The sequence below is a fragment of the Amblyomma americanum genome, chromosome 11 (genome assembly GCF_052857255.1).
Source record: "Amblyomma americanum isolate KBUSLIRL-KWMA chromosome 11, ASM5285725v1, whole genome shotgun sequence".
In the NCBI taxonomy this organism is placed as follows: domain Eukaryota; kingdom Metazoa; phylum Arthropoda; class Arachnida; order Ixodida; family Ixodidae; genus Amblyomma; species Amblyomma americanum.
In genome coordinates, this window is record NC_135507.1 from 101,565,298 (window position 1) to 101,590,888 (window position 25,591).

General features: G+C 54.0%; 1 protein-coding gene across 5 annotated transcripts in view; it reads right to left on the minus strand.

Annotated features, from left to right (window-relative positions):
* LOC144111213 (latrophilin Cirl-like) overlaps positions 1 to 25,591 on the minus strand; it is a 378,723-nt gene that overhangs the window by 187,041 nt on the left and 166,091 nt on the right. The window lies entirely within an intron of this gene.

Consider the following 25,591-nt stretch of genomic DNA (forward strand, 5'->3'; position numbering starts at 1 on the left):
GAGGCGGCGGAGGAAGCGGCCGGACAGATTAAACACGGAGGCGTCGAAGAGGAGACGTCGGTCCGAGCACCGGCGTGTCGGGCTCCGGGAATTAAAAGCGCTCGCGCGGGAGCACAAGCAGAAGGAACATTCCCGGGAACGAGATAGAGCACATTGTTCGCTGTCACTCGAGTCGTATAATCCTTGCTTGTGCGCTTGTTCAGTCGAAAGGCCCCTTTCTCCTCGCATTCTGCCCACATCTCGCATTCGCTTTGCTCCTGCACATTTGCACGTCTCCCTCTCCATTCGGCCGAAACTTGTATTTGCAGAACAATGAACGAGGCTGCGATTCGCGGAAGGAGCCTCGTAGGCTCGAATGAGCACTTCAGCATTTGCCGGGGAACTGCGCGCAGCTTCCTCCACACGGCTGGTTCCACGCGGTATAAACTGAGCGATGCTGGCGCCCCCTCTCCACCGGCCATCGAGATCCAATATCTAGCACCCAGGACCCGTTCTTTGCTTTTTCACTGTTGAGGGTGCGGCCGACAGAGGACATTCTCTGACGCCCAGACCTGGTGTGGCAAATGATTGCGTTCTCTGCAAAAGAACTTCTGTAACGAAAGCGTAGACTTGGGATTCGGAGCGCTTAGTACTTCCCTCTCCTCACATTGCACATTTCGCGGCAGGGACCCGGGGAGCCACATAGGTATTCACCACAGGAATGCATTCCTAGAGAAGTGTGCTCGGGACAGACCGTTGAACCTAACACGTAGCAGCCGTTATTTCACTCTAGCTCCACCAATCGCTGTGGATGTATACAAGCACGTACAGCCCCGGACGAGATCCTATGGTACGCACAGTTGTGCGAATATTCCTAGCCACAGCCATTCCCGGTTCTACACGAAGTGTCCGGTGTTATTTGGTGAACACTGCGAATCGGGAAAAGAAATGACAGGAATGCTCGCCTCTGCGGCACGAGGCAGCCAGTGTGGCAAATCGTTTACCAAACCTTGCTTGCTCCACCGCAGTAGAGCGCTAGTCTTGATAATACCAGACGAGCAATTCTGTCTGCTGTTTCACTGCCTGGATCGCCAGTATGCGCTGGGGTCCATGTTATTCTAACATGTCTGTCCATAATTGCACCTTCTATTACTTCGGCCAGGGTGCAAAAGGAACTGACCCAACTGGCAGCTGCAGCATCACTTAAATTTAAGTGCTAGTCTAGTAGTAAATAAACCCCCTACCCCCTACTTCTCTCCCGGAGGTGCCGGAGAGGGCAGGTGAGGGGGGGGGGGGGGAGGTGCGGTTGAAACAATAAGTTTAATCTGAACTGAACTGAACCTGTCGCATCTATTCCTCAACTGCGTCATCGGTCTCTCGTCGAACCGCTCGTGCAGCGTTTGGCGCAGTTAATTCCATATCCTGTGTTTGTACATGGCGTATATTGCCGCCCTATCCCTCTGCTTTCTCACTATCGCTCCCCCCTTTCCTTCCCTCTCCCTGTCCTTTCATTCCCGCTAGCCACAGCTCAGGTGCTTCAGGTTTCGACGGCAGGTGCCCCGGCTAGCAACATCGTTTCCTTCCATTGTTATTTTTTTTATCAATAAATAGCCAGTAACAACGACAACACCGGCGCAGCCGCCGAAGGTCGAGCAGCGACGCCTGCCCGCAGCTCGACACGACGGGCACAAAGCGACGAAGGAAGAGGGCCCGTGCAGAGAGCTTATGCAGATCAGCCGAGGGCATAAACGCGGGCACCGGCCGCCTTCCCCCATCCCGCCCCGCCAACCACTTAACCCCTCGGCGCCAGCCAGTGCTCGTGGCATCATGCATGTGGCCCCCCTGGTGGAGTGATCGCCAACTGCGGCTCCAAGCTAAGGCGGTCGGATGCGCCTGAAGGGCTCTCTCGCGTCCCGAGTGGTGCACCACTCACAGATGGAGACCCCTGGCGAACCACACTGCAGGGCTCCGTCGTTGTTTTCCGTTCGGTCTGCTAATGGGGCTTTTATAGCGGCCATATCGGGACGACCCCGATGGGAAAGAGGTTGCCTCTGCAGGGCACGCCATCGGAGAACGAGACGCTTAACACAAGGATTCTTGCTTGCCCATGTCGCGTTCCATGCGTGCGTTCAAACGGACTAGTTTTCCCAACTCAACGATTTTCGGATTTCGTCTCCGATGTCGTAATGCTTGCATTACCTGAAGATTAAGCATATTACATATTAAGACTACGCCCTCGCACGTAGCTGACGAGATTTGCAGCGCTAATGAGAAGAAAATACCATTCCTTAGCTGTGATGGCATTAACGGCACTAAGGCGGCCTGCCAATGGCAGCACAAAAGCACAGTCGCGCCCGCAATAGTACACGTGACGCGTGTCATTCTTGAAGGCAAATCTATGCGGTGAGAGATGCGGTGAAACATCAACACTGTTCCAGACCTGTGCATATCACAGCGAACGCATCCTCTCTGCGGCACACATCGTGTGCATTTCTTTGGGCTTTTCTTTGGGCTTTGGGCATTTCTTTGGGCAATATACGTATACAAGCGGCGCTAGAGATAGATGTTTTTCGAGTAATGGAAGGGGCACGAATTTATCAGTGGACACCTCAACTTCGCCGTAAGGGAACGGGTAAAGGAGCAAGTCAAAGAAGAAATAAGTAGGAGAGAGACCACCTGGGGATCTTTAACGTGCACTGGCATCGCACAGCACGCGGGTGCCTTTTGCGTTTCACCTTCATCGAAACGCGGCTGCCGCGGGCGGGTTCGAACCCGGGTACTCCGGATCAGTAGTCGAGCGCCCTAACCACTGAGCCACCGCGCCGGGTCCGCCAGAGATGCGCTGCACACCAGCTCCGCACAAAGTCTAAATGGCCGCGAATCCTGAGCAAACATGCTGACTCATTCACGACTGCAATACCTGCGGCGCGCATACAAGTGAACGCTGAACCGCTCAAAATTGCAGGCTGCTTGCTGAGGGTGCGGGGCAGTCGCTATTTCTTCGATAATCGGGCACCCCGTAAGATTTTACCGCCGACTGCACTTTCACCTTGTCCGGGGCGAGGCGGGGGCCTGCCCGCAGTGCGGAGCAAAGATCGCGGACGCTCTGTAAAATGCGCACCGATACGGTGCTGAGCCACGAGTCCCCTCCCCACAAAGCCGGACGGCCGATACCTGGAACGCATAGCCACGCCATGGAGGAGGCCGCTTCGTTTCCCTCGCCCTCTGGAGAGCGTTTTCCGCCCCAAAGGGCCGGGAACCACCGCGGGCTTCCCCGCCGCGACGAGCCGACACAAGGCGCATACGTGCGGTTCCAGCCTAGAGAAGCGCTTCCTTCCAACTTCCGTTTGCCACAACGTTGCCCGCGTGACAACGGTCCGATTTCCGATTTTCTGCGTCGCGCGTGCTGCGGCGGACCGAGCCGGACTTCACGACTGTCCCCCCTCGGTGAGAGAGAGACCCGGGACCGAGTGAGGCCTCTCTCGAGAGAGACAGGCACTGAGCGGAACGCGGCCCCGACCGCAGCGCAGGACGCTCCGGTCGGCACGAATGCATCGCCGGGCACCCCCCGGCCGGGTGCGGGGCCCAGACGAAGCGTGTACGAATTAACATCTGGCTTGGCCCAGGTTCGTCGAACTCCCAGCCCCAGCGGAGGCGGCGCGTACCGTACTGCACCGTGGCTGGATCAAATGCTCCGCCGATCGAACGACGGGGGAAAAAGATTAAAAAAAAAAAAGCGAGACACAGGCGCTAAGAGGAAGCCATCTAGTCACGATCTGCCGATCGGGTCACCAGGCGCGGGGAGGGGCAGGTGCGATATGCCTCGCACTATCGTTCTGCAGAGATCGTTCTCCTGCGAAACGAGGCAACAGTAGGAAAAGCATCCCCGACTTGCATGGCGGACTGCTTCGGTCTCTTTCGGTAGGCTTCTGCGCACCACTCAAGCCCAAGCATCGGTGGCCTAGTCGTTTGAGCATCCGCCTCGCATGCCGTAGGTGCGGGGTTAGATCCCCAGTGCCACCTGGTACCCACCGGTGATAGAATAGGTACCCACCGGTGATACAGTGGGTACACAAGCAAGTACAAGCTTTCCCCTGCCTGGTGCTCGGCTTCTTTATGGTGAAATGCCTGGGAAATGGGTAGTTGACCCCGCCTTGAGTAGACGAAAGAACCCTGTGCCATGGCGCTCTTTGGCCACAGATGCCCTTGCGTCATAAAAAATCATCATCATCATCATAATCACCAAGCAGCACGGACTGCATGCTACAGCTGCCGGCTGATTTATTACGAGCAGCACTTTGCACAATTTTGCACATAATTTTTGCAACCTTTCAGGATATTTTGAGAACAGAAATCGTCTCCCTTTTTCAAAATTGACAAATTTGTCGAGCATCTGGTGAAAAAAAAAATTGCCTTAAAATGGGATGTTTGGGCTTAATTGAGGTAACTTTCGGTAGCGGCCGGAAACATCACAGGCGCCGGCGAGTACAGGAGACGCAGCAGCGGCGCATTAGGACTGACGCGGCGCTGATTTCCGGCCCTCCACAACGCGGCCGATGTGTCTCCCGATAAAAGAAGTCCTCCCCGAGGGTGCATTGTGGGCTTCCGCAAGCAGCCGCCGCCGTGAAATACGCGGGTGCCCTTCACCCTCAATGCAGCCACATAGGAGCGCACGAAACCCCGCGCTGAAATATATATTCATGAAATCAGCCGCGCGCGTGTAAGGCAGGGCTTCGACATCTCTCCATCTCCGCCAGCAGATATGCGTTATATCACCGAAATCAGCAGCAGACTGCGTGAGTTAGGTCTTCTCCCGTGCATTCACCCGGCCGCGCGCTGCGCGATCGTGACATGACAACAGCCCTCCAATGGCGCATGCATATTTTTCCTTTCTGCTTTCCCGTCTTTAAGCCTGTTCCTAATTCACTTGTCCGTCTTCCGTTGGCAGTGACCGAGAGCGAATGTGAGGCAATTTTTTGTTGTTTTGTTTTACTGCTGCTATCTCATCTATGCCCCCGTACACAATCGGAAACGGAAAAAAAAAAGAACAGATCAGCCTATAGGGGGACCGTGTCTCCGAGGTGAAAGGCAAACAGATTTAGTTTTCCGTGATTTTGACGAGACCAGAGGGCCCGTAACGGTTTTGCCTCATACTTGCGGCATACCTGCTGCGCGATAAACATCGCCCCCCCCCCCCCCCCCCCCATCTCTCTCCCTTTTCTTGTTTCCGTTCCTTTTATAGGCGCCAACAACATCTGTCACCCGCTGCGAGGGGCGGGGTGGGGAGGAGGCGGGGCGGGGCAGCACATTTTACACAATGCTCTTGTCGCCGCGAAGCTCTCGCCCGCTTCGCCTCGAAGCAGGTCAAGTTAAAAGTAAATAAAACAACCGCAAACCATCGTCGGAATAAACGTCGCCCGGGCGGTGCGTTAATGAAGTTCGAACTCTGGAAAGTGAAGGAAACGCAAGGTTGGGCGCCAGAGGGCAGTGCATGATGACTCCCAAGAACTCGCTTTCCGGCCGGAGGTAGCGTGACCTAATTTTGCCCCCCCTCCCGGACGACGAATGTTCACCGAGGCGTCGGGCGGTTTGAGGTTTTATGGCGAAGCGCGAAATCGAATTAAGCCGGGCGGCCCACATAATAATTCACTTATTCCTCGCCGGCCGCACGTCCGCGCTTGAATGTTTAACGAGCCGACCGGCACGTGCTGTATTAGCATGCGGGCCAACTGTAATGGAATAAAGAAAACCTCGAATATGGCGCCCCCCGCACGCGCAGCCGTGAGGGGCGAAACCTGTTGGAGATAATAATTCGCTTAAAGGGCAGATGTGCTACTTGTATCCGTACCTCTCCCTGTCTCCCTATAGACGGCGCCTTGTGCATAACGTTGTAACGAGCACAACGCGCCACACTCTGGACAGTTATGGGCGCAAAAGTTTCTTTGAAAAATGCAGTAAAAATGGCTCCAGGCTAGCAAACAGACCGACGCTACTTTAGTGTAAGCCATTGGAAAATTACTAAACGAAAAAAGGAAAAACGCGTTACTAGACAAATGCGTTCGATACTCCGCACAGATACTGCTTTCCGTTTAGGAAAGAAAACAAATAAATCAAATCAAATCATGCATAAAAGCACCGGAAGGAGAGCCTTGCCCCGCATACCTGCATATGCGCCTGGGAGCGTGTGAGACCGTACGCAGGTGTGCACATGCGGCTACGTTTTAGCCGAAAATTGGTCGTTGCAAGCCCGGACAAGGCTGCAAACCGATATATCACAGCGGCTGAGACGTTTTCTGATTTCTCTCTGTCAAACACGCAAAGCATAGGCGCTGGGGCCACAGTTTGAATACTCCAAAGAGAGAACAGGACGGATCACCATTTAGCGTTACGGTTCAACCCCGAAGAGCACCTGCTTATCGCAAGATACTGGGTGGGTGGGACTGGAGGGACCTTCTGCGCAAGAGAACACTTTCACGTGGAACGAGTCGCACGATACCTTTCGCAGGGGCCAGTGATACCGAACAAGCAAAGGTACCACCCATTCCGCTCTCAAGGAAAAATGCTGCGTTTACAAATAGGAAGAAAAAAAGAAGAGAGAAAAGATGTGGAGACGGGGTTGTCCGCAGAGTTTCGTTCCTGAAATCAGAACCAAGAGACAGGCGCGTGCAAACAGAAAAAAAAAGGGGGGGGGGGGTCGCAGAGTTTGCCTAAGAGGGTGAGAGCGTGCCAGCAGCGCGAGGGAGAATGTATAGATGGCATGCAGGAGAGGAAGCCAGGAGAGAAAGCCGGAGCAAAAACAGGGCCGGATTATCAGGGAACCAATTAAGGCCCCGCCGCGCCCAACGGGGACACCAATCTCGGGTCCTCTCCACGGGACGCCGAGCAGCAGCTGAACGCACGCGTCGACAGCCAGCGACATGAACGCAGTTGGAGAAAGAGAGAAGAAATAAGAAAAAAAGAATGGACGCCGAGAGAAAATTTCTCAAAACAGCGCCGCAGCCGAGCGAGCTTAAACTGCTCAGTGGGAGGCAAAAAGAAGAGTAATTAACCCGCGACACGAGGAATTACGCGAGCGGAAAGAAAAAAAGAAGTTCGCAAAGGAGGAAAAGGTCGCCCCCCTGAGCGACCGATGACTCGACACGAAGCAGGGATCAAGAAGATGAAACGCAAGAGCGATCACAGACGAGAGAAAAAAAAAAAAAGTGAACAGCTGCAAGGACTCGCCGAAGTTGAAAAGAAGGGGTTAAGGAACCCTGCGGGGCTGGCCGGACACCTCGGCGCGTCGCGCTCCTCGGCCGGGCTGAGGACGGTCGCCGGTGCGATCCGAAACGTAGCCCGGGAGCTCCATGCTAGGGTCGCTGTTGTGCCAGGACGGTGAATTCAACTGGACGAGGTGAGGGGACGTTGGGAGCATTGCCCCTATTTACACCGACAAGTATTATTTTTCTCTTGTCCTATATCCACAAGCTGCAACATTTATTACGTAAAGCTCTTCCTGTACGTAGAGCTCTTCAAGTTCGTCCTGCAATTTCACACCTGTTTCCTCTGGCACGGCACCAAGCCGGAGACGCTAGACATGATCACTACTACTTCCGTCGCATCAGGCCCAAGAGGCGGCGGTGCCGCACAACAGTCATGTTGTTGTAATGTCGTCGGTCGCCAGATACGTGCTATGCATCCTCGTATTTCTCGACCTCCGTTCCTCGCATTAACAGTAAACAGGCGTAGCCGCAAGTTGTAACCGCTTTATTGTTGTCCGCCAAAAATTCAGCCTCGAATGCACATGCAGGGCGGACCACAGCAAAGACCAGCACGCAGCAACCGCGGGGTATTACCGCGCAAAGTTCACGTAGGAACCTGAAGCGCCCTCGGAAATGTCGAGCAATGTGCAACGTGGTTCAGGAGATAATGGCGCCTTGCAGATCAGCCAGATTCGATCTTATGGGAAGAATATATCTGCAAGGCTTGTAACCTTCGAATGCGTTAGGGGTGCGACGGCATTCAGCTGTGCAGTATGAAAGAACCATTTGCTCGTTAAATAGCGGCAGTTACGAGCGAAACTGAAATCGCTGCTTATGAGATAGCACTGCGAGCTTAATTTCTCCTGCTCACGCGGAGTCGGTGAAAAGTGGAAATCTATATAAGCCCTAGCCAAGCCCAGCAAAATGTGCTCCTTTTGATGACTGGTAGAAATCGAGGAAAGGGACCCGGATTTCAGAAGACGCACATCTTTTAAGCAACAGCGGTAAATGAGTAGGCGTATTATTAGCTGACTGCTTCACTTTGAGAGGCGAGTGTTTAAAAAAAGAGAAACAAGGCGAAGGACAAAAACTTGGTGTCGAGCTCGACGTGAGAGCAAACAGCGCGAGTTCATCCTGCCTGAATCGCTGGCTCTATTTTTTTTTTACTTCACCAAACTTCACTCGACCGTAGGTTCCCGCCGTGGCGACGCCTGGAGCGACGGCAGAGCCCACAGGCAGGGGCACAACGTCCCCGGCGGGCACTGACAGCCCATTTGTTTACGCGCGCTGTCTCCCGAGGGTTACCCGCACGACGCCCCTCTTTGCAGCCTGTTTGTTTTCCCGACCGCTCGACGTGTTCGTTGCCCACCTTAGGCCGGGGCTGATTGTCTGCGCAGGCGGCGCCGCCACAGGCGCAGGTTAACGACACCACCGGTGGTCACCGGGGGGCCTGCGAGCGACGTGCAACAGCGGCTGGCACGCAAGTTTATTGCGGCCACGCAGCACCTCTAAAGGTTGCCCTCCCCTGTCTCCCGCTTCAGTCTTTGTTTTCTTTTTTTTAATCGCGCCAGCCCACGCTATGCAGGCAGGGTTGCGCGGCTCCATGAGCACGCACTCCCGCCGAAAGCTGTTGCAGTCCAGGGCTTGCGACGTAAAGGCGGCTTCACCTAAGCGAAGCCGCTTGTAATCTGCAGTGCAGCCTCGCTCGGGGAAGAGTGAAATAAAGAAAATAAAAAAAACGACTGGAAATTTTGTTGCCACGGCCGCCAAGCAGTGTCCATGCTGTAGAAGGCGACGAGGGAGGCAAGCGTGCGGCAAGCCTGAAGGCGACGAAAAGATGCCGCTCTGGGACTAACGACACTGAAAAAAAGCAGAATAAAATAAACAGAAAACGCAGTAGGAGAGGACCATATCCTGCGCCGTATACATATAAAAACAGCTATCAAGTTGCGTCAGCCGAACGTGACACATATATGGAGCGCGGTAGAGCCCGACGCAACAGGGCGAGAGAAGGCTGCGAATTCCAGAGAACTCTCCAACATTTATAGAGACGGGAACTATAAAAAGACAGCGCCTGCAGTTCCTGCATACTGGTGTGGCAGTATACGACAAGGACTGGAGAGCGCTGGCGATGGTTTAACGGATGACTCAAGAAAGATGCCAGCCGGGTTAACGGCAAACAGAAGGCGCAGCAGCCACACCGTCAAAAGCTGCGTCACGCAAAGGAAGATCACCCGAGGGAACAAACCACGCTCTGTTCTCGTCGACGTGGGCTCAGCTGCATCGCAGACAGCGCCTTCAGAAGCAGCTTGACGGGCACGTACACTGCAATATTGAAACTGCGAGGAAAAGATGCAGCACACTCAACGATGAAGGCCGGCGAAGGATATAGGTATACTTGAGAAAGAACTAAATGACGGATAAACGGATGTTATGGGCGGTTAATGACAAACGAAATGTCGGAGAGAACAGCAGACAGGAAAAAGGGCAGCTCGCGTAGCTATATAGCAAGCAGACGACTCACAACGGGTGTGTGGGGGGGATTCCTCCAACCAAACGTGATGCCACAGGAACTGTGGGGCTAAATAAAGATGCAAGACCAGAATGTAAAACTATAACCTGTCGCTGGTCTTTCCTTCTTTTTTTTCTTTTCTTTTCGGCGCCGGCCGTGTTCATTGTCTCGCGGGACGTGTGCCGGGCAGGGTATACACGCAGGCGCTCGCGCCGTGAGTCGTTCCAGGCTACGACTTTATAAGGGAAACGCATGAGCGAGCGCAGAAACAGCGCGTTTAATGGCGTCGTTATGGCAACGAGGCACTGACCCCCTCCCTCACAGCGGCCTCACCCTTTCCCTCTCTTGCCCTCTGCGAATGTTCGCCGCCGTGCACTGGAGGCAGCATCACTGAGGGAACAGAAAAACAGCGAGACCGATTTTTGCGCCGTCAATAGACTGCTCCATCTGTTGCGCGTCATTCGGAGCTTGTGAGAGCAGACGCACGACGAGAGAGGCTCCCCGATTAAGTGCGGCTAATCGGCCGTGGCGTGTGGCCGAACCCTGGCCACGTGAATGTCACGACACTGCCGAGATTGCCCGTGGAAGGAGCAGGCACACGGGGGCGGTAAAACCGAAGCTGTGTTCCCGAACCTGGCCCCGCCATAACGTTTTGTTTCTCCTGTGCTACCTTCTACCAAACGCAACGCAAGCCACCTATGCGCGACCGAATTTGCTACACCTCGTTAACTCAGCAAGGAAATTAGGGGCTAATTGAGGAGGCCATTCGTAGTATGCCATGGCAGCCAGCATGTCACGCTCAGTGCTAAGTACGAAGGAATACCAGTGGCGGAGAATTGCGACTTTACAATTCGACAAGCTTAAAATGATCGAATGCGTGAAACCTACACGTACATAAAGGCATCCTGCCCTATATTAGACTTTTTAGCGTGCCGGAGACGTACTAGCGGAGCCGTGTACCGGTTAACCGGACCCCCTCCTGCGCATGCGCAGTGGCTTCCCCTCACCCCAATAACGCCACTGCGCATGCGCAGGAGGGGGTCCGGTTAACCGGTACACGGCTCCGCTAGTACGTCTCCGGCATGCTAAAAAACGTCTGTTATCTGAGGTGGTCACGTAATCGGCGAATAATGCCCCAACGGCTTTCATGGTTCTGCACAGCGCGTAGCGACATGTGGGAGGCGCCTAATGACGTCATCTAGGATGAATTCTTTCTTCGATGGAAGAAAAGCAACGACACCGAAGGCAAAGCCCGCTGAGCTTTGCTTGGGGGCGGCCAACGAAAATCTCACCGTCCGTGACGTCACCACCGAGCTTCTCTGCACTTCTCTGACGCTGTGAGGCGAAGCATAAACTATAATTGGGGATTACGTCACCGTTTTAAAATGCCAGCGCAAATAATAAAAACGAAAAGAAAACGTGCCGTGGTTCACCCTCAGGCTTCCAACCCTTGAATCTCGTGGAATGTTCAGAGACCGGTTCAGCTTCCCTTTAAAGTTGTGGTCGCTGAAAGGCAAGGCTGATGGTACGCAGAAAAAGTACTCCGTGTGCGTCTTACCGCAGGGAACGAAGCTACGACTGCATCATTTCAGACATGGTAAAGCTGTACGGTTCGAACGGGGCCGGTAGGTCGCAGAGAGGCATATATAATTCTGACTTACATTGACGCCATGCCTTCCCTCCTCTGTTCATGTCGTTAAAATGGACGCTAAACGCTGTTCCACCCGATTTTTCTGGTTGGTAAAAATCGACTATGTACGCTCCTGCCACCTATTCAGACTTCTGTCCAGCAGCAAAAGACACATTTAGCGCTGAGAAAATTGTATTTAAAAATAGAACAGTTTTTTTTTTTTCGTCACTGAGTTCAATCTCGCGACGTAAAGACCACAAGAAGACTCCGTGATCGCCGTGTAAGGTGAATAAGCCGTGCATAGCGTAGCCTCAGGGATCCGCGTTTAAAGAAACTTTCTTGGTGCCGGCGCAGTTTGCCTGCGAAGAATGCCGGTCGTGGCGGTACCTGCAGTTGTTTTATTTTTAATACGAAATCATTATATGACCCACAAGCACAAAAGCCTGTGTCTGTTGTCTATGGCATGAAATTCGCAAGATGTCAGAACGCCGGTGTACGATTTCACGATACATGTAAGCGATCATGTGCAGTCTGACTACCAATGATGAAACATAACGTACTATGACCTGTAAAAGTCGTGACTCGAAGTCATAGTCATTACTAACCGTCATTCTGCAACGTATAATGACTCGGCACTTTAATGATTTCGAATTCTCACACCTTAGCAGTGTTAAGTGTCTCTGCCGAATTTTTTTCTTTGCTTTTCCTATAACTTACAGAATCCCAGTTTTGAGTACGTCTTTCAGACGTTACACCGTATAGTAACCTATCGATGCAAGCCAATTTCAATATACCCTCAATATGGCATTTCCGGTAGCGCAAATTTAGCTCAGAAGCACGCCTCCATCCACAGAGCGATCCCTTCGCTCAGTTACTGCACAAGCTTCCACCGGGGCCGTCTACCGCTGTATTCGCGCCCCCAAAGGCGGCCTCGTAGATGAGTGCTAGCTGCGAAGTGCCTCTCGCATGCCTCGGAACAATGCAGCCAACGAAGGAACGACGGGCGCCACAAGTTTCCACGGTGGTGCCTACCGGGGAGACAGCCCGGGGACGATTCTTAGCACCGACCGCGCGCGCTCACCTATACTCTCACCCCCCGAGCGACCTTTTCCCCGAGACTAACCGTAAGCGTTATTGCGCGACTCGAGAACGGCAGCACCAACCACCAACAGCGGCTCCCGAAATCGGGCCGACAGTTTCTCCGCAATTTTCGCGCGCTTCTGCATCATCCAGCTAGCTCGCGCTGCACGGCGCCCTGGACTCGAGCGCGGCTGTTCCAGATTCCCGCTTCCCGGAGCGCGGTCAACTACACGGGGCGCACAATCTCGGGAGTTATCATCAGCGCGAATAAAAATCTCGCGGGGCACCCAGGCTGCAGCTTCCTCCTTAATTATGATTGTTCTCCGCGGCCACCATTATCGCGAGGCTGCTGCCGGCACACAATGGCGGCGGCACGGGCTCCGTTTTTCTCTGCGATACTTTGTCGGCGTCGTCCGCGGTACACAGGGGCGTAATGTAGGTGCTCGCGTAGCTTTCTGCGGCCAAAGCGTGCGATTTTCCCTGGCCGTTTATTTCCTCGCTGCCCCCTTGAGCCCGGGCAGCACGGTTATTACTTAGCGTGCAGTAATGGCACGGTTTGATGCACAACTGGCTGCAATGCTCGAGAAGGGGTCGCGCGTCGTAACGGTCGATGCGGTCACGACGCAATCAGCCGCCGACCAAATTGCGCGCGGGGAACACACACAGAACACAGAGGGCCCTAGCTAGCTCGCCGCGGCAACGAGCACGCAGATTATACGACGCGCGCTGCGAGCCGCCTTCTTCCCCCGACACGACCCGAAGCATTAACCTCGGACGATTTCCTTTTTGGAGCTCCGATCGGGATGCGGGTTGATTTATGCCAGCTCCCGTATCCATCATTTGGAGCGGCCGTTGGACTGACGACGCCCGCTTCCACAGAAAGCTGCAGCTACCAAGTATATACGTAAATGGGTGAATGGCGGTGCTGCAACGACATGAAACAGCGGTTGAGCAGCGAGGAATAACCCGACGCCAACCCAAACCTAACGAATGTAATCGCGAACGTAGCGTTTACAGACATCACGTACAGGCGATTCCCAGGGATATAAATTTGGCACCTTGCCGGATAACTCTTGGCCGTATAGCTTTCGATTAGCAGGGCAAAGCCACCAGCCGGCAACAAATACACTAACCGCATGCTAGACTACCATCTGTCACGCGAGTAATCTCAATGCCCACTGAGTCAAAGGCAATGGAAATTTTCGAGGGCCATCCAGATGCACCACAGCAAAAGGCGAATTTCAGTGATCATTTAGTAGTAAGCATGCCATTCGACAGATGGCGCTAGCGGTAGCAACCGTAAAAAGCAGAATAAAGCGACCTATTCTTAATTCAAACTTTGTTCGGAAAAAGCTATTCAAATGCTTCACAGTTCGGCACAATCTACAGACAGCAATGGCGGAGTGCGGATGGGCATCGATGAACGATGCGCTCTTCGTTTCAGAAGCACTGACTTTTCGCCGGCGAAGCTGTCACAGTTCAATGACAGTCTTTCTAGTTTGCACAACCACTATCGCTGCAGCATTTCTGGGGAACTTCTTGGTCTCAGCTGTCGCAAAGCACGCTGATAGGCGAGAACGGCACAAATGCAACGGTACGCCGTGCCGAACAGAAACAGCGTCGGTTTGTTTACTTCTGACCGCCGGACGTCCTGAGGAGCTGTCATTCTAACAACGAATAAAAATCGGTTTATGAACTGGCCAATGTGGTCTAAAATTTTTCATTATATCAAAGAGAGATGTTTGTATGATTTCGAGTTTCTATGTCTTATGTTTTCATCATGTGGTGAATGCGAGAGTGTTCTCAGGGCCCTTGAGATTCCATATAATTCAAATGGCCATTCGCGAACCTCCATTGAGTCGATGCCGACAGAGTTCAGTGAAAACCGCCCTGTGGCACTGGCCGATCCACACTGCGTTCAACGTTCATTAACTGAATGGGCATTAGCTGCACCTCACTTTTATTACGGGACCTCGAGCGGGCGCCTTCGGATTTGAACATTAGGTTTCCCTCTCGCACATTCGTCACTCACTAACATTACTCGATACGATTCACCTCAACAGCCAGACTTTTGTGCATACCAATAGCACCTTCCCTCAACCGTGCCAACAAAGTGAAGTTTCACTGCATTCCACTGCTCCACGCACTACGGGTGGCGTTGTCTGAGGTGTCAGTTTTCCCCTTTGGTCATATATTTTAGACAGAAAAGGAGAGAAGAGAGTCTGATACCGCAATCAAGTCTCCAGGGAGAACCGACGTTTTGGCGCCAACTTTGGGCTCTTCTTCAGGGTTGACTGGGCGGAACCAAGAGACGCAGTCAACCCTGAAGGTGCCCAGTTGGCGCAGAAACGTCGGTCCTCCCTGGAGACTATGGTCGGTGTGGTACAGTTCTTTCTCTCTAATTCATCTCCCCACCAGGCAGATATCTGCCGGAATGTTCACGTTCATTTCATGCATTTTGCGACAACGGCTGTAACAAGGACGCACCGCGCGCTAGAAAGCAAGGGAGGCCTAACGCAGGAGAAACCGCAACGACGCTATACGTCACTTAGTCCTTGGAGCTCGACAAATTACATACGTGCGAGTGACGTGAGAGGCACCAGCAGACCGCCGTTCAATGAAGCACGAGTCAAGCAGAGAACAGGACTAAGCGCAATCTGGACGAGATGTTTCTTGCCAACGAAAGAGGCTGAAAAAAAAAAAATTGACTGTGGTTTAGTTCTGGTTAAACCTGGAGTGACGCGATAACTACGTCTGGCCCAGTGAAACTCGGTCAGCCGAATTCCTTCTTCATCTTCGCCCCTGGACGTGGATTCACTCTCTCCCCTCCCACCACTCGGTTTTGCCGGCAGCTGCGCCGCACCACGTGACCAGCCACCACGCTGAAGGCTGGAAATGCTATCGTAATGTATACAAAAGAACGCTGACACCTGCAACGAAGTCCGCTTAGGGGCGGCTTAAGCGTCAACTCTGTGATTACTATCACTGCTAACCTCGGTGGGTAAGCACTGCGACGCGAAACGCCCTAAAAAAACGGTTCTCCTCCTTTGGTACCCCCGGCGACAAATCACAAATCGGCTGCTGTGCTCATATATAATGGAGCTCGCCAGCGCCTGTCGCGATTTTCGTTCGGATGGCAGGCAACCTCATCGTCACAACTGGTTAGACAGTCCGGCTTACTGTCGCTAGGCGCGTTCTCTTCAGCGCCCGTTTGGTGCCTCCAGACGTTGCCGCAGCGCCTTCAATGCACATCGGTGCACAGCGATACGTGCATACGCTTCCAAATCCAAGACGACACCCTGAACAACGCGGTTTTCCCACGGCTCGCGAACTTGGCGATTCTCACGACTTTCCGCGACGCTTCACGCCCGCTCGCGTTCCGCGCAAGCACGCAGGGTGGGGGAGAGAGACGCTGCCCTGGGGTTCCCCTCGCAAGAGGCGAAGGCGGCTACGTGCGCGTATTTTCCTTTTCCTTCTTCCCTAAAAAAAGCGCCGAGGCGAGGGCGGTGAGGGTGCGTTTCCGTCATCATTACGCCCCGCTAGAGCGAATCGGTTAACGACGTCCTAATGACGATGCTCCCTCCCCAACCTCCGGCCGCCGGCGCCGCCTAGCGGTCACCGCGGCAGCAGGCGGCGGAGTTAACGGTCGGTAGCCGTCAACAATGCGGGTGCGCGAGCGGCGGCCGCGCACGGGTTTCGGGCAGCCTCGGTGTACATAGTATGCGGGCACGACCTAATTAAGAGCCGAGTGCGGGGGGCTCTTTAGAAACCCCTTCAGCGACCGAGACGGACTGACGACAGACGGGGACGCCGCGGATGTGCACGCACGCGAGCCGGTTGCCTGAAAGCGCTACGCCCTTTGACGTCCTTTACGGCCTGTCAGGGATAATACGACGATTCTGTTCCACGCTGATTCCTTTGTTACCGGCTCGCGCCATGGCAGGCTCCCGCTATTGCTGAGACACGCCTGTAGGCGAGCCACACAAAGAGAAGGGCTATATTACAGAGGCCCTGGAAACAACAGATGAGGATAGAATGATGCCAGGCGCTTACTTGGCACCGCGCGAATTAACCTTAAGCACGTAGGTTTAATTAACATGCGCGTATTAATCTTTTATCTTTTCAAGAACATCTGAGCGTGCACAGCAGACCTCTTGCTTCCTCATATCGTCATACTTACTACAAACCAAGCCACCGTCGTGCAAGGCAGAAATTGATTCCACCAGGGCAAAATCCATCGATCAACTTCGTACCCGTTGCGACTGCACATTGCAATTCTGATTACACACTGCTGGAGCTCTCCAAGGCATACATGCTGCTGTTGTTGACGTTGGCGAACTTCTTATTCAATACGGGTCATGTTTTTGGCTGGTGACACTGTCCTTGCTGCCACCGCCCGAGGCGGCAACTATCGGCCATAAATTTCGGGAAGTGTCGTTAGTTGAGGCCAATGGCGTTCATCCTCTCCTTGTGCCACATTAAAAGATGTGCAGAGAAGGAAAACTAACCATATACGGGATGCCGACATCTTGTGCGAAGGATCACTCCATCCATGCGTTTAGTATAACCACCGGTGCTGGCGAAACGATTACGTCGATATCCGCCGCTTTAGTTTTCCGAAAAAGACGGAGAACACACTCGGGCTAGACTAAGAGCGAACAGCAAGCCATGGAAAACAGCAACGACCGGAAACTGCAGCCGTCGGAAAAGCACCTCTGGCGTGACAGAGCGCCACAAAGACAAAGCAGGGCGCCGCTGATGTAGGTTGCAGCTGCCGCCGCAAGATGACGCCACCATTTCTGGCCCCCCGCACCGACATATTGTTCCCTCTTGTTTTGCTCACATTCGTGTTTTGTGCGCCCGTCCCATACTAACGCGAGGGCGTTAAAGGCCCCGTTCCCCAGAATATCCGGCGTCGGCGTTGTGAGCGAAAAATCACGTGCATGGCTAAGGCAGGTGGTCCCCGGAGAGCAACGTAGGAGGCACGTGGACCACCTAGGTCACGTGACCTTGCGGAGTCATCACAACCTGCCCGCGGGATAGTGAGCAAACTGCCCAACGTGGGAGGTGGCAGTTAATTTAATGATTGGTCATTTGGGAAGAGCAAAGGCCCACCGTTGGGAGCACCTGCCATCGTAGGGCAGTGGCACATCGCTGAACCGCTGAACCGCTGCACCACTGCGCAAGGAGAGGTATGAGGACAACCAGGGATTTATGAATGTAAAGTAGAGAATGACCAATTCTGCATACATGGAGATTAACCCACTAAAGCTATCCCGTCATGCCGTTAAGGCGGAGCCTAAATGTCCCCTCCAATTTTATAGATGCTTCGTTAACAGCCACTGGATCAAAGGCGTGCGCACAGCGACGACCCGAAATGCGCTAGAACCGAATCGCCGTCACTGCGCAGCGTCTTCATGGGGAGCACTCACACGATTGGAAGCGGCCAACGCGTTTTCGGATTCAAATGGGGGAGGCTGCGAACAGCTCTTCACTGATCCAGTCGACGTCAGGAGAATCCCACCGCATAACAACCGGCAAGAAAAAAAAAAGCGAAGAATGAGTAGGACAACTTAAACGCTGACCACCAGTGCTCATTATTCTTGACTTCTGAGGCTTCCTACGTTGCACTCGAATCGGTCTGTGCAGCCATTTTTTTTTTCAGTCGCATCGTGAATTACACGATGTGCCTAGTAGGACGCTCACAAGCGGAGCCACCGACCCACCTCCCAACGGAAAGTCGGCCGTACAGCCTTCCCCGCACAGTGCCCCAGCCGCTTGAGGATAAAACGCCCAAGTATGGGCGGAATCGGGAGCGAAAGTTCGGCCGAGGAAAAAAAATATTACACAGGAGGGCCAACGAAAGATAAAAAAGTGCCCTGGAACTTTCGAGATACGTGCCTCGGGGTAGAAACAAACTTGCAGAGCCGTCGCCTCGATGTCACACCTCGACGCACGCGGTGGCCCCCGGACAGAGAGAGAGAGAGACCCTAGGGCGTATACCTGCTCCGCGTCGTCTCCTCCCCGGCGTCCACAGCCCGGAGAGACACGCGCCGAGTTGGGAACAGCCGAAGCAAGCGGTCGCTGAAAAGCAAGGCCCGCGGGGAGGGAGGAAGGCCGTGATTCAATAAGGACGCCCTCGGCGTCGGAGGAAAACGGAAAGATCTTCCACCGGTGCTCCTCGATTCGAGAGATCAGCGGAGCGGCTTCTGTTCGCCCGGCCAAGGAGAGAGGGGACCTAACAAACTTCCCAAAGTTCCCGCAACTCAAAAGGAGTTCAGCCGGCAAGCAGGGAAGTGCAGAGAAGAGGGAGGGAAAGGATCGGAGCACTCTATATGTGCACGGTACGAAGAAGTTACGACTGGCCGCGCACACCTCTGCACGTGCGCGCGTTCTTTCATTCCCAACGGCGGCAGCAAAAAAAAAAAAAAGAAGCAGAGCCTCGATCGGGCTGCAGTTGACAAATCTTTTTCCCGTTTCTTCCCGTCGTTGTCGCTTCCGCGTTTCGACGTTCTTACCCCTTTCGCTGACAGCTATACAACCGAGATGCGGCCCCAGTTCGCCTTCTTTCTTTCCTTCTTTCTTTCTGTCTTTCTACGTCACCCTTTCTCTCTCTCTTTCTTTCTAAGTTTATTTTCATTAATTACTTTTGTTCTGTCGCCTTTCTTTTTCCCGTTCGCTGCCGAAGGTACACCTGTCAGTGAGGACGACCTTCCACTTCTGCCTGTCGTTCCCCACTTCTTGCAGTTGTGATCTCCAATCTCTGCCTGTTTCGTTTTTTCATGCCTACATAGGGCCGGGAAGGTGCGTTGTTCTAGTCGTCCTTCTGCTCCCGTGTGCCGACTAGTTTCTTTGTCTAGCGGCCCTGTTCTCTTTTCTGTTCGCGGGTTTTCTCTTCTCCTTTCCACCGCGCGCCCCCTTCAAGCAACATCCGCTCTGCGTCCTCCGCTTCGTCTCCTCTTCCTCTACTTTTTTTCCCTCAGCCGCGCTCTCTTTGCAACAGATACCGCCCAAGAAGATTCCGATATTGGATTTTGCCCAAGTCGAAAGGGCGAGGGTTCCTTCGCAAAAGCTATCGGCTGCGGATCGTCTTCGAGCCCGGGAAAGGGAAAACAAGCGGAGTGAACATGCAGCCAGACAGGCTTTTTTCCCGGGAGCCCGCATAGTTTCGGGAACTGTAAATTGAAGTGGGTTCGGCCGGCCTGAAACTTCCTTTCTGTTATTTCCTGCTTTCTGTCACCGACTCCTGTACGTATGCATACGATCGCTCGCCGACAAGACGATCTTCTTTGTTGCCGTCTTGTCGGGGGAGTCTCGGAAGCTGAAATCCCGAGCCTGTATGCACACTCCTAAACGAACGCAGCCTGTAGGGCGCGCAAGTGTGTTTCGAAGTTCGAATAAAAACGAGTTTTCCTTATTTTCTTCTCTGTCTCTTGTCAAACGTTTTCCATCTCCGCTTCCTGCCAGTTCTCTCGGATGAAGCCAAGGTTGGCTCAGCGCTCCTCAATGTTTACCGATGTCTTTATCGGCGCCAGTTCGATACGGGCTTGTCCCCACTCTTTCTCGCTTCGTTACACAGCATTGGTTCCTTTTCCTTTATCCGTTCACTGACGGCCCGGTTGAGCTGTCCAACGAGAACTGCGACAATTACAGCGGCCTTTCCGTACCGAGAAAAACAACATAAATCAAACATTGTTTCCGCTCTCTCGCAAGGCTTGCACCTTAGCGGAGGTCCTCGTTCTCTCTCTTGTACGTTTCTGAAAACGTCCCTTAATCGAGGCTTCTTCGTTACCCACGTTTGACTATCCCAAACATGCTTTCTCTGCTGCGAGAGTGGCTTGTACACCTTGAGGGACTGCCTGTCACGTGCTAATCTCTACGAGTTGCCTCTTGTCAGAATGCCTCTCGGTAGTGCCGCTGCACCTGTGGAATCCAAAACACGGCAAAAAAAAAAAAAATCCTTGCTGCCAGTTGCTCATTCTCTACATTCAGCGGTGTGCTCTGTCAAACGACGCACTTCCCGAACCTCTTCTTCCATTGCCTTCTTTTTTCTTTGTTTTTGTTTTTTGCGCGCGGAGGAATGCCAACTAGAGCAGCGATCAAGTCTGCGGATGGAACGCAGGCGTCAGCAAAATGCCCTTGCCTGAACGACGTGCTCGCAGAGCGCCCGTCTAGACCGCTCTATAGCCGCCCTGACGCAGTTTTGGCAAACCTAAACCTGCCCCGAGTGACACCCCAGGGTAACCGGGAGTCTGTGATGCTGGTTTTGCAGCTCCGCCTCGCTTATTTCTTTCCCTTCCTGCGCGCCACTGCACAAAAGCGTGCTGTACGTTCTATCATTGATTTGCCGTCACACCGCTGCTGACACGTGCCGGCTCCTCTGCTATTCCCAGTGGCTACGTTCACGACTTCTATATACAGCCACGTCCCACACTATTTCAAACACGGCGCTGCTCTTTCTCTTCACTTGGCCATTTCGTTCTCCAAAGGACCTCGCTAACAAAATGACACGCGGAGCGCTAAATCCAGTCCAAGCCATCGCTCCGGCTGACGCGTAGTACTTCACCAGCGAGTGGCAGGCAGTTAAAGGGTACGGCTATTGGCAGGAGCGGAGAAGCATTAACCGTCGCGGAAGCCGGCTTGCCGGAAGCAGTCTATTTAAATTCCGCTCCCATTCTCTCTTTTCCCATCGGGCGGCGGCCCTTCCCGAAATTACGGCGAAAGCCAGTGACAGGTGCAGCGGCGGCGGCGGCAAGTAGCGCGGACACGGGCTGCCCACATAATGACGGCACCCCGAGCGGCGCTCTGATTGACGTCCGTGCCGCTCTTGACCGGCGCACGGGAGCGGAGGCCGACGTGTCAGAACCCGTTTGCTACACGCCCGCCTCGCGACTCTCCTGTTTCGGCGCGCGCTTTTTCCGACCGACGTCTCGCGGTAAGAGAATTGCGCGTCAGCCCCCGTGCATTAAGATGATTGCGCGCCGACGCAAACCGGCTGCCGACCGCCTCCACCGTAGGCAGGGCGCGCACACAACCAGCAACACTCTGCGGCCGTAGTTCCGGTGCGATGCCGCTGCTCTTTGACGACGCCGCAGCGAGGCCCCTGCAACCTTGAGCAAGTAGGCGAGACAACGTTGAGCCGAACGACGACAGCAGCAGGGCGAGAGCGGTGCATGTCGACGATGCCGATGTGTCCTTCCGCTCGCGATCCTCACCCTGGACTGGGTCCTCCGACAGAGCTCGATGATTTCAGCATTTACGAAATGCTCAGACCCTTCAAGGCCGCACCAGGGACTAGACCGAAGAGCGCTGCTCCGAAGAACAATAAGGAACATTCAAGGGGGCCACAGGGACTGAGAGGGTGTCAGCCGACGCTGCTTCGACAGCGCTGAGTAGTTCACATCGTCGCGCACACCCAGTAACGACCGCGAAAGCTCTGCTGCCGAAAGCTGGTGTTATCCGCCGACGTCAGAGCAGCATGTCCCAGGCAGGCTTTTTTTTTATTTTTTCTCTTAGCTTGCGCTAGACCTGTCGCAGTTAAGGGACTACACTTCCTAAACACTCACACTTCTGCTCACGGCTTTCAAACGAATCAGTCAGCGGAGCTCAGGAAGCATTACACACAGCCTGTGCACGTGACTGTCATACCAATGATACTGTGGCAGCGCACAACTAACCGACACGAACGGGCGGTAACTGCGCTAATATAGCCGGTGGCCTTCACCTGTCCCGGTCCGTCGTTCTCTTTCTCAAGCACGCCCCCGGCGTGTCTGGAAGCTTCCGCGTCGCAACAGTAATCAGACGTGTCACACGGGCGTTCCAGCGCGTAAGGCACGGACCGCTGCGCCCCTACAACAGAGGGGGCGCTCTCAAGCATTCCAGCAGCCGGCTCATGCAACAAAAACAAAAGGCAGGGCACGCAGAGGCAAGCCCTCCGATGCGTGGACCCCAACAGCGCCGGCCCACGTCTCGTCTAGTTTTCACGGCGACAGTCGTCACGCGAGACAGTTTTAGAACGGGGAGGAAGTAAAATGAGAGGTCAAAATAAAAGAGCACAGAAAAAGAAAACACGCACCAAGCTCATCTGACATGAGGCGCAGCTGAACGTCGTCCGATTGGCCATGACGGCCGCGCGACGTCCCCGACAGCGAAACCTGATCGCGATGATCGACGCCGGCTTCGACGGCGGGAAGCAAGCGGCTCCCACGCTGCCTCCTCCTCTTCACGTCGGTGCTTCTGGTCTTTGCTTTCGTTGCTCCCCAGCTTTCGAAGCGCCGCTCAACACGCGCTTGTCTTGGTTTAAAGCACCGAGCGGAGACTCAACCACTCCCTCCGCCCCCTGAACCATCTTCTACGTTGCTCGCCTGGTACTGCGCGTTGTAGTCGTGACTAAACACTTATCCAGCGTAGCAAATAAAGCGCAGTTCAATGCGGCCGTCCGTCCCGTGGTTGCGTAGGTGGCCTTAAGCCCTTCCTGCCGTCCCAGTATATTCACTTTTCAGTGACGCAGAGGGTAAACGTTTCAGAACAACCGACGAGGTTTATATACAAGGACCACTGGTCGGAGTGCGTCGAAAGGAGAGGCCTACTGGGCCCACACTCTCTCCGCACCTGCTGCTCGACTGGAGGAGGCGGTCGTCACAGCGGCGATTCGACCCCGACACGCAACTCGCTGTCACACGCGCACCACATTCCCTTGGGAGGCCATCCCTAACTCTTCTCGTCTTCCATCGGGCACAGAGGGTTGCGCAGTGAAGGCCTCTGGACGCAAGCGACACATCCGCGGCCACAAACGCTGAACACGCTGACGCATACTCGGCTCAGATACCACCTGAAACGCGGACGCAACTCTGCTATACAGGCGGATAATGATGACGACAAGGGCGCTGCTCATCGCACAAAGTCAGCAGTACAACGCCTCGCTCTACCCGAGGACACCTCTGGCAGAGGAATTCCACGTTGCCCCCACCGAGGGCTGTCCCGGGAACATACGTACCGTGTGCAATAGAAAACATTAGCGTTTCGAGCCAGACGTGCCCAGCTGCGTCATTGTGCGCTGCTGCGCGCTGAACACAGAGGTGGCCAGAGCAGGAAACGCGCACAGATTATTCGCGTGCTTCACTCAACGCTACAGCGCGTCCACGCGTTGCGCACAGACCAACCGTGAACGCAACTGCGGGGCCGGTGCTCCAATCACGGCTCCTTTCAGTGCGAAAGGCGGGCGCGTCCAAGCGTCCGCGCGAACGCTCGCCGCCCCACTGCAGCGCACTGATTGTTTTTGCGCACAGCGCGCGGCTCAGTTTTCCCACGCAGGCGCGAAAAAGCGCCAGAAAAGCCGCGCACTCGCTGCCAAGAACTGGCGTTCACGACCGGAAACGGGAGACGAGTAAACAAAAAATAAACGAAAGAAACGCGAAAAAGGTAAGTTGGGAAAAAGAAGCCACGGCTTGGGTCGCGGCTCCCCACAGCGGTCGGTCCTCAGCCGCCGCGGGTCCCACACGGCACCGAAGAGGGAATCGGAAAAGGAAACCGAGATCTCGGGTTACGCGATCAAACGGCCCGGCTGCGTGGCCCACGGACTGACAGCCCGTCAAACCGCCCGCCAGAGCAGAGCGTCGCATCCCCTTCGCTTCCCCTCCTCCCGCCTGGCTCTTCCCGCTCTCAGTCCCGATATCCTCCTCACTCAAAGCACCACTGCGCGCTCTGGCGCCCAGTACGCGGTAACTCGGCGAGACGGCTCCGGACTCTAGGGAATAGGGTTACAATTGCGTTCGGCGTGCAACATCCGAACCAACGCCACACGGGATGTGCTTTCACGGTCCTTTTGCGCTATTTTTCCCCTCCTCTTGCTTTCCTTCCCCTCCCCTTTCCTCTTCCGTTCGCTGTACCTCTACTGACGTGTTAGCCGTCTGACCTTCGAGGTTATGCGGACCGCCAGAGAAAAGAATCGGCAGTGCTACGCCACTGCACACAGGAACTGCATCACTGCGAGTTACGCTGGCACGGCTCCGCGGCACAACGGGTTCAGTGGTATTCGCGGCTTTAGAATGAATGAATGCTCTATTGCAAGGGAAAAGAAAAGGAAAGAAGCTTCGTGGTACGTTCAGTACAATTCCGTCCAGTTTTCTTCTCTGTAGAAACCGACTGTTTCGTTGTTTGTAACTACGCTAATGGCTGTTCGAGAAACAAAACTACCTGCTTTCGAGAAAATTGGATATAAATATGAAACATTTCCCACTTCTGCCACTCGACTGAGACTCTCTGACACAAGACTCCATGATCACCGCTTGAAGTGAAGGGCGGTAAAGCCTAGCGCCAGAGATCCGTAAAAAAAAAAAAGACATTGACGCCACCGCAGTTTGTTTGCCAAAACGTCCGCAGGAGTCGATGCCTGTACTTCATTCTTTTTTTTTGCCTTCTGATTTGATTTAATTTACTTCCAAAAACGCGGCTACGCAACGTTGTGGGGGACAACTGGGAAAAAAGGTGATCAAAGGCAGCCCATGCAGTGAACCCAAGTTCAGATGATGATGATTTTTTTACGGCGGAAGGGCTTCTTTGGTCAAAGGGCGCCATGGCGCAAGGTATCTTCATCTACACACGATCGAGACAAAGACCCGTTTCCCAAGCATTTTAACACAGAGATAACCCGGTCACCAGGCCCATCTAAACACCGGCGGGTAGTGAATAGCCTTGAGGTCCGAACCCCGCACCTGCCGCAAGCGAGGCGGATGCTGTAACCACTAAGCCCATTTTTCTATAGTGAAAGCAGCGTTCGTCAGGTAAATAATATATTTTACATTAGAACACGGCAATCCGTCGGTACAGGCCAACTTGCATTTTCCCTGAATGTTCAGTTAAGGAGTATTCGACCAATAGAGGCATCACAGAGAAAAGAGCACGGTTTCAGATTCGCTCCACGGCGATTTCCACTTGCGCGAAAAAAAAAAAAAAAACGCCCGATCGCAGAGCGCCACATCCCGCCCGCACATCCCGTATTATTCGTGGTGTATAGCCCTCGTCAGGAGGCTTGCCTCGTCTTCCTCCTTTAGCATCACCTCGAGGGCATATTGTATTATATGGCCAAATAAATACTGCTAATACTAAGGAGACGTTGCCCCCACCACGACGTCCATGGGGATGCACTCG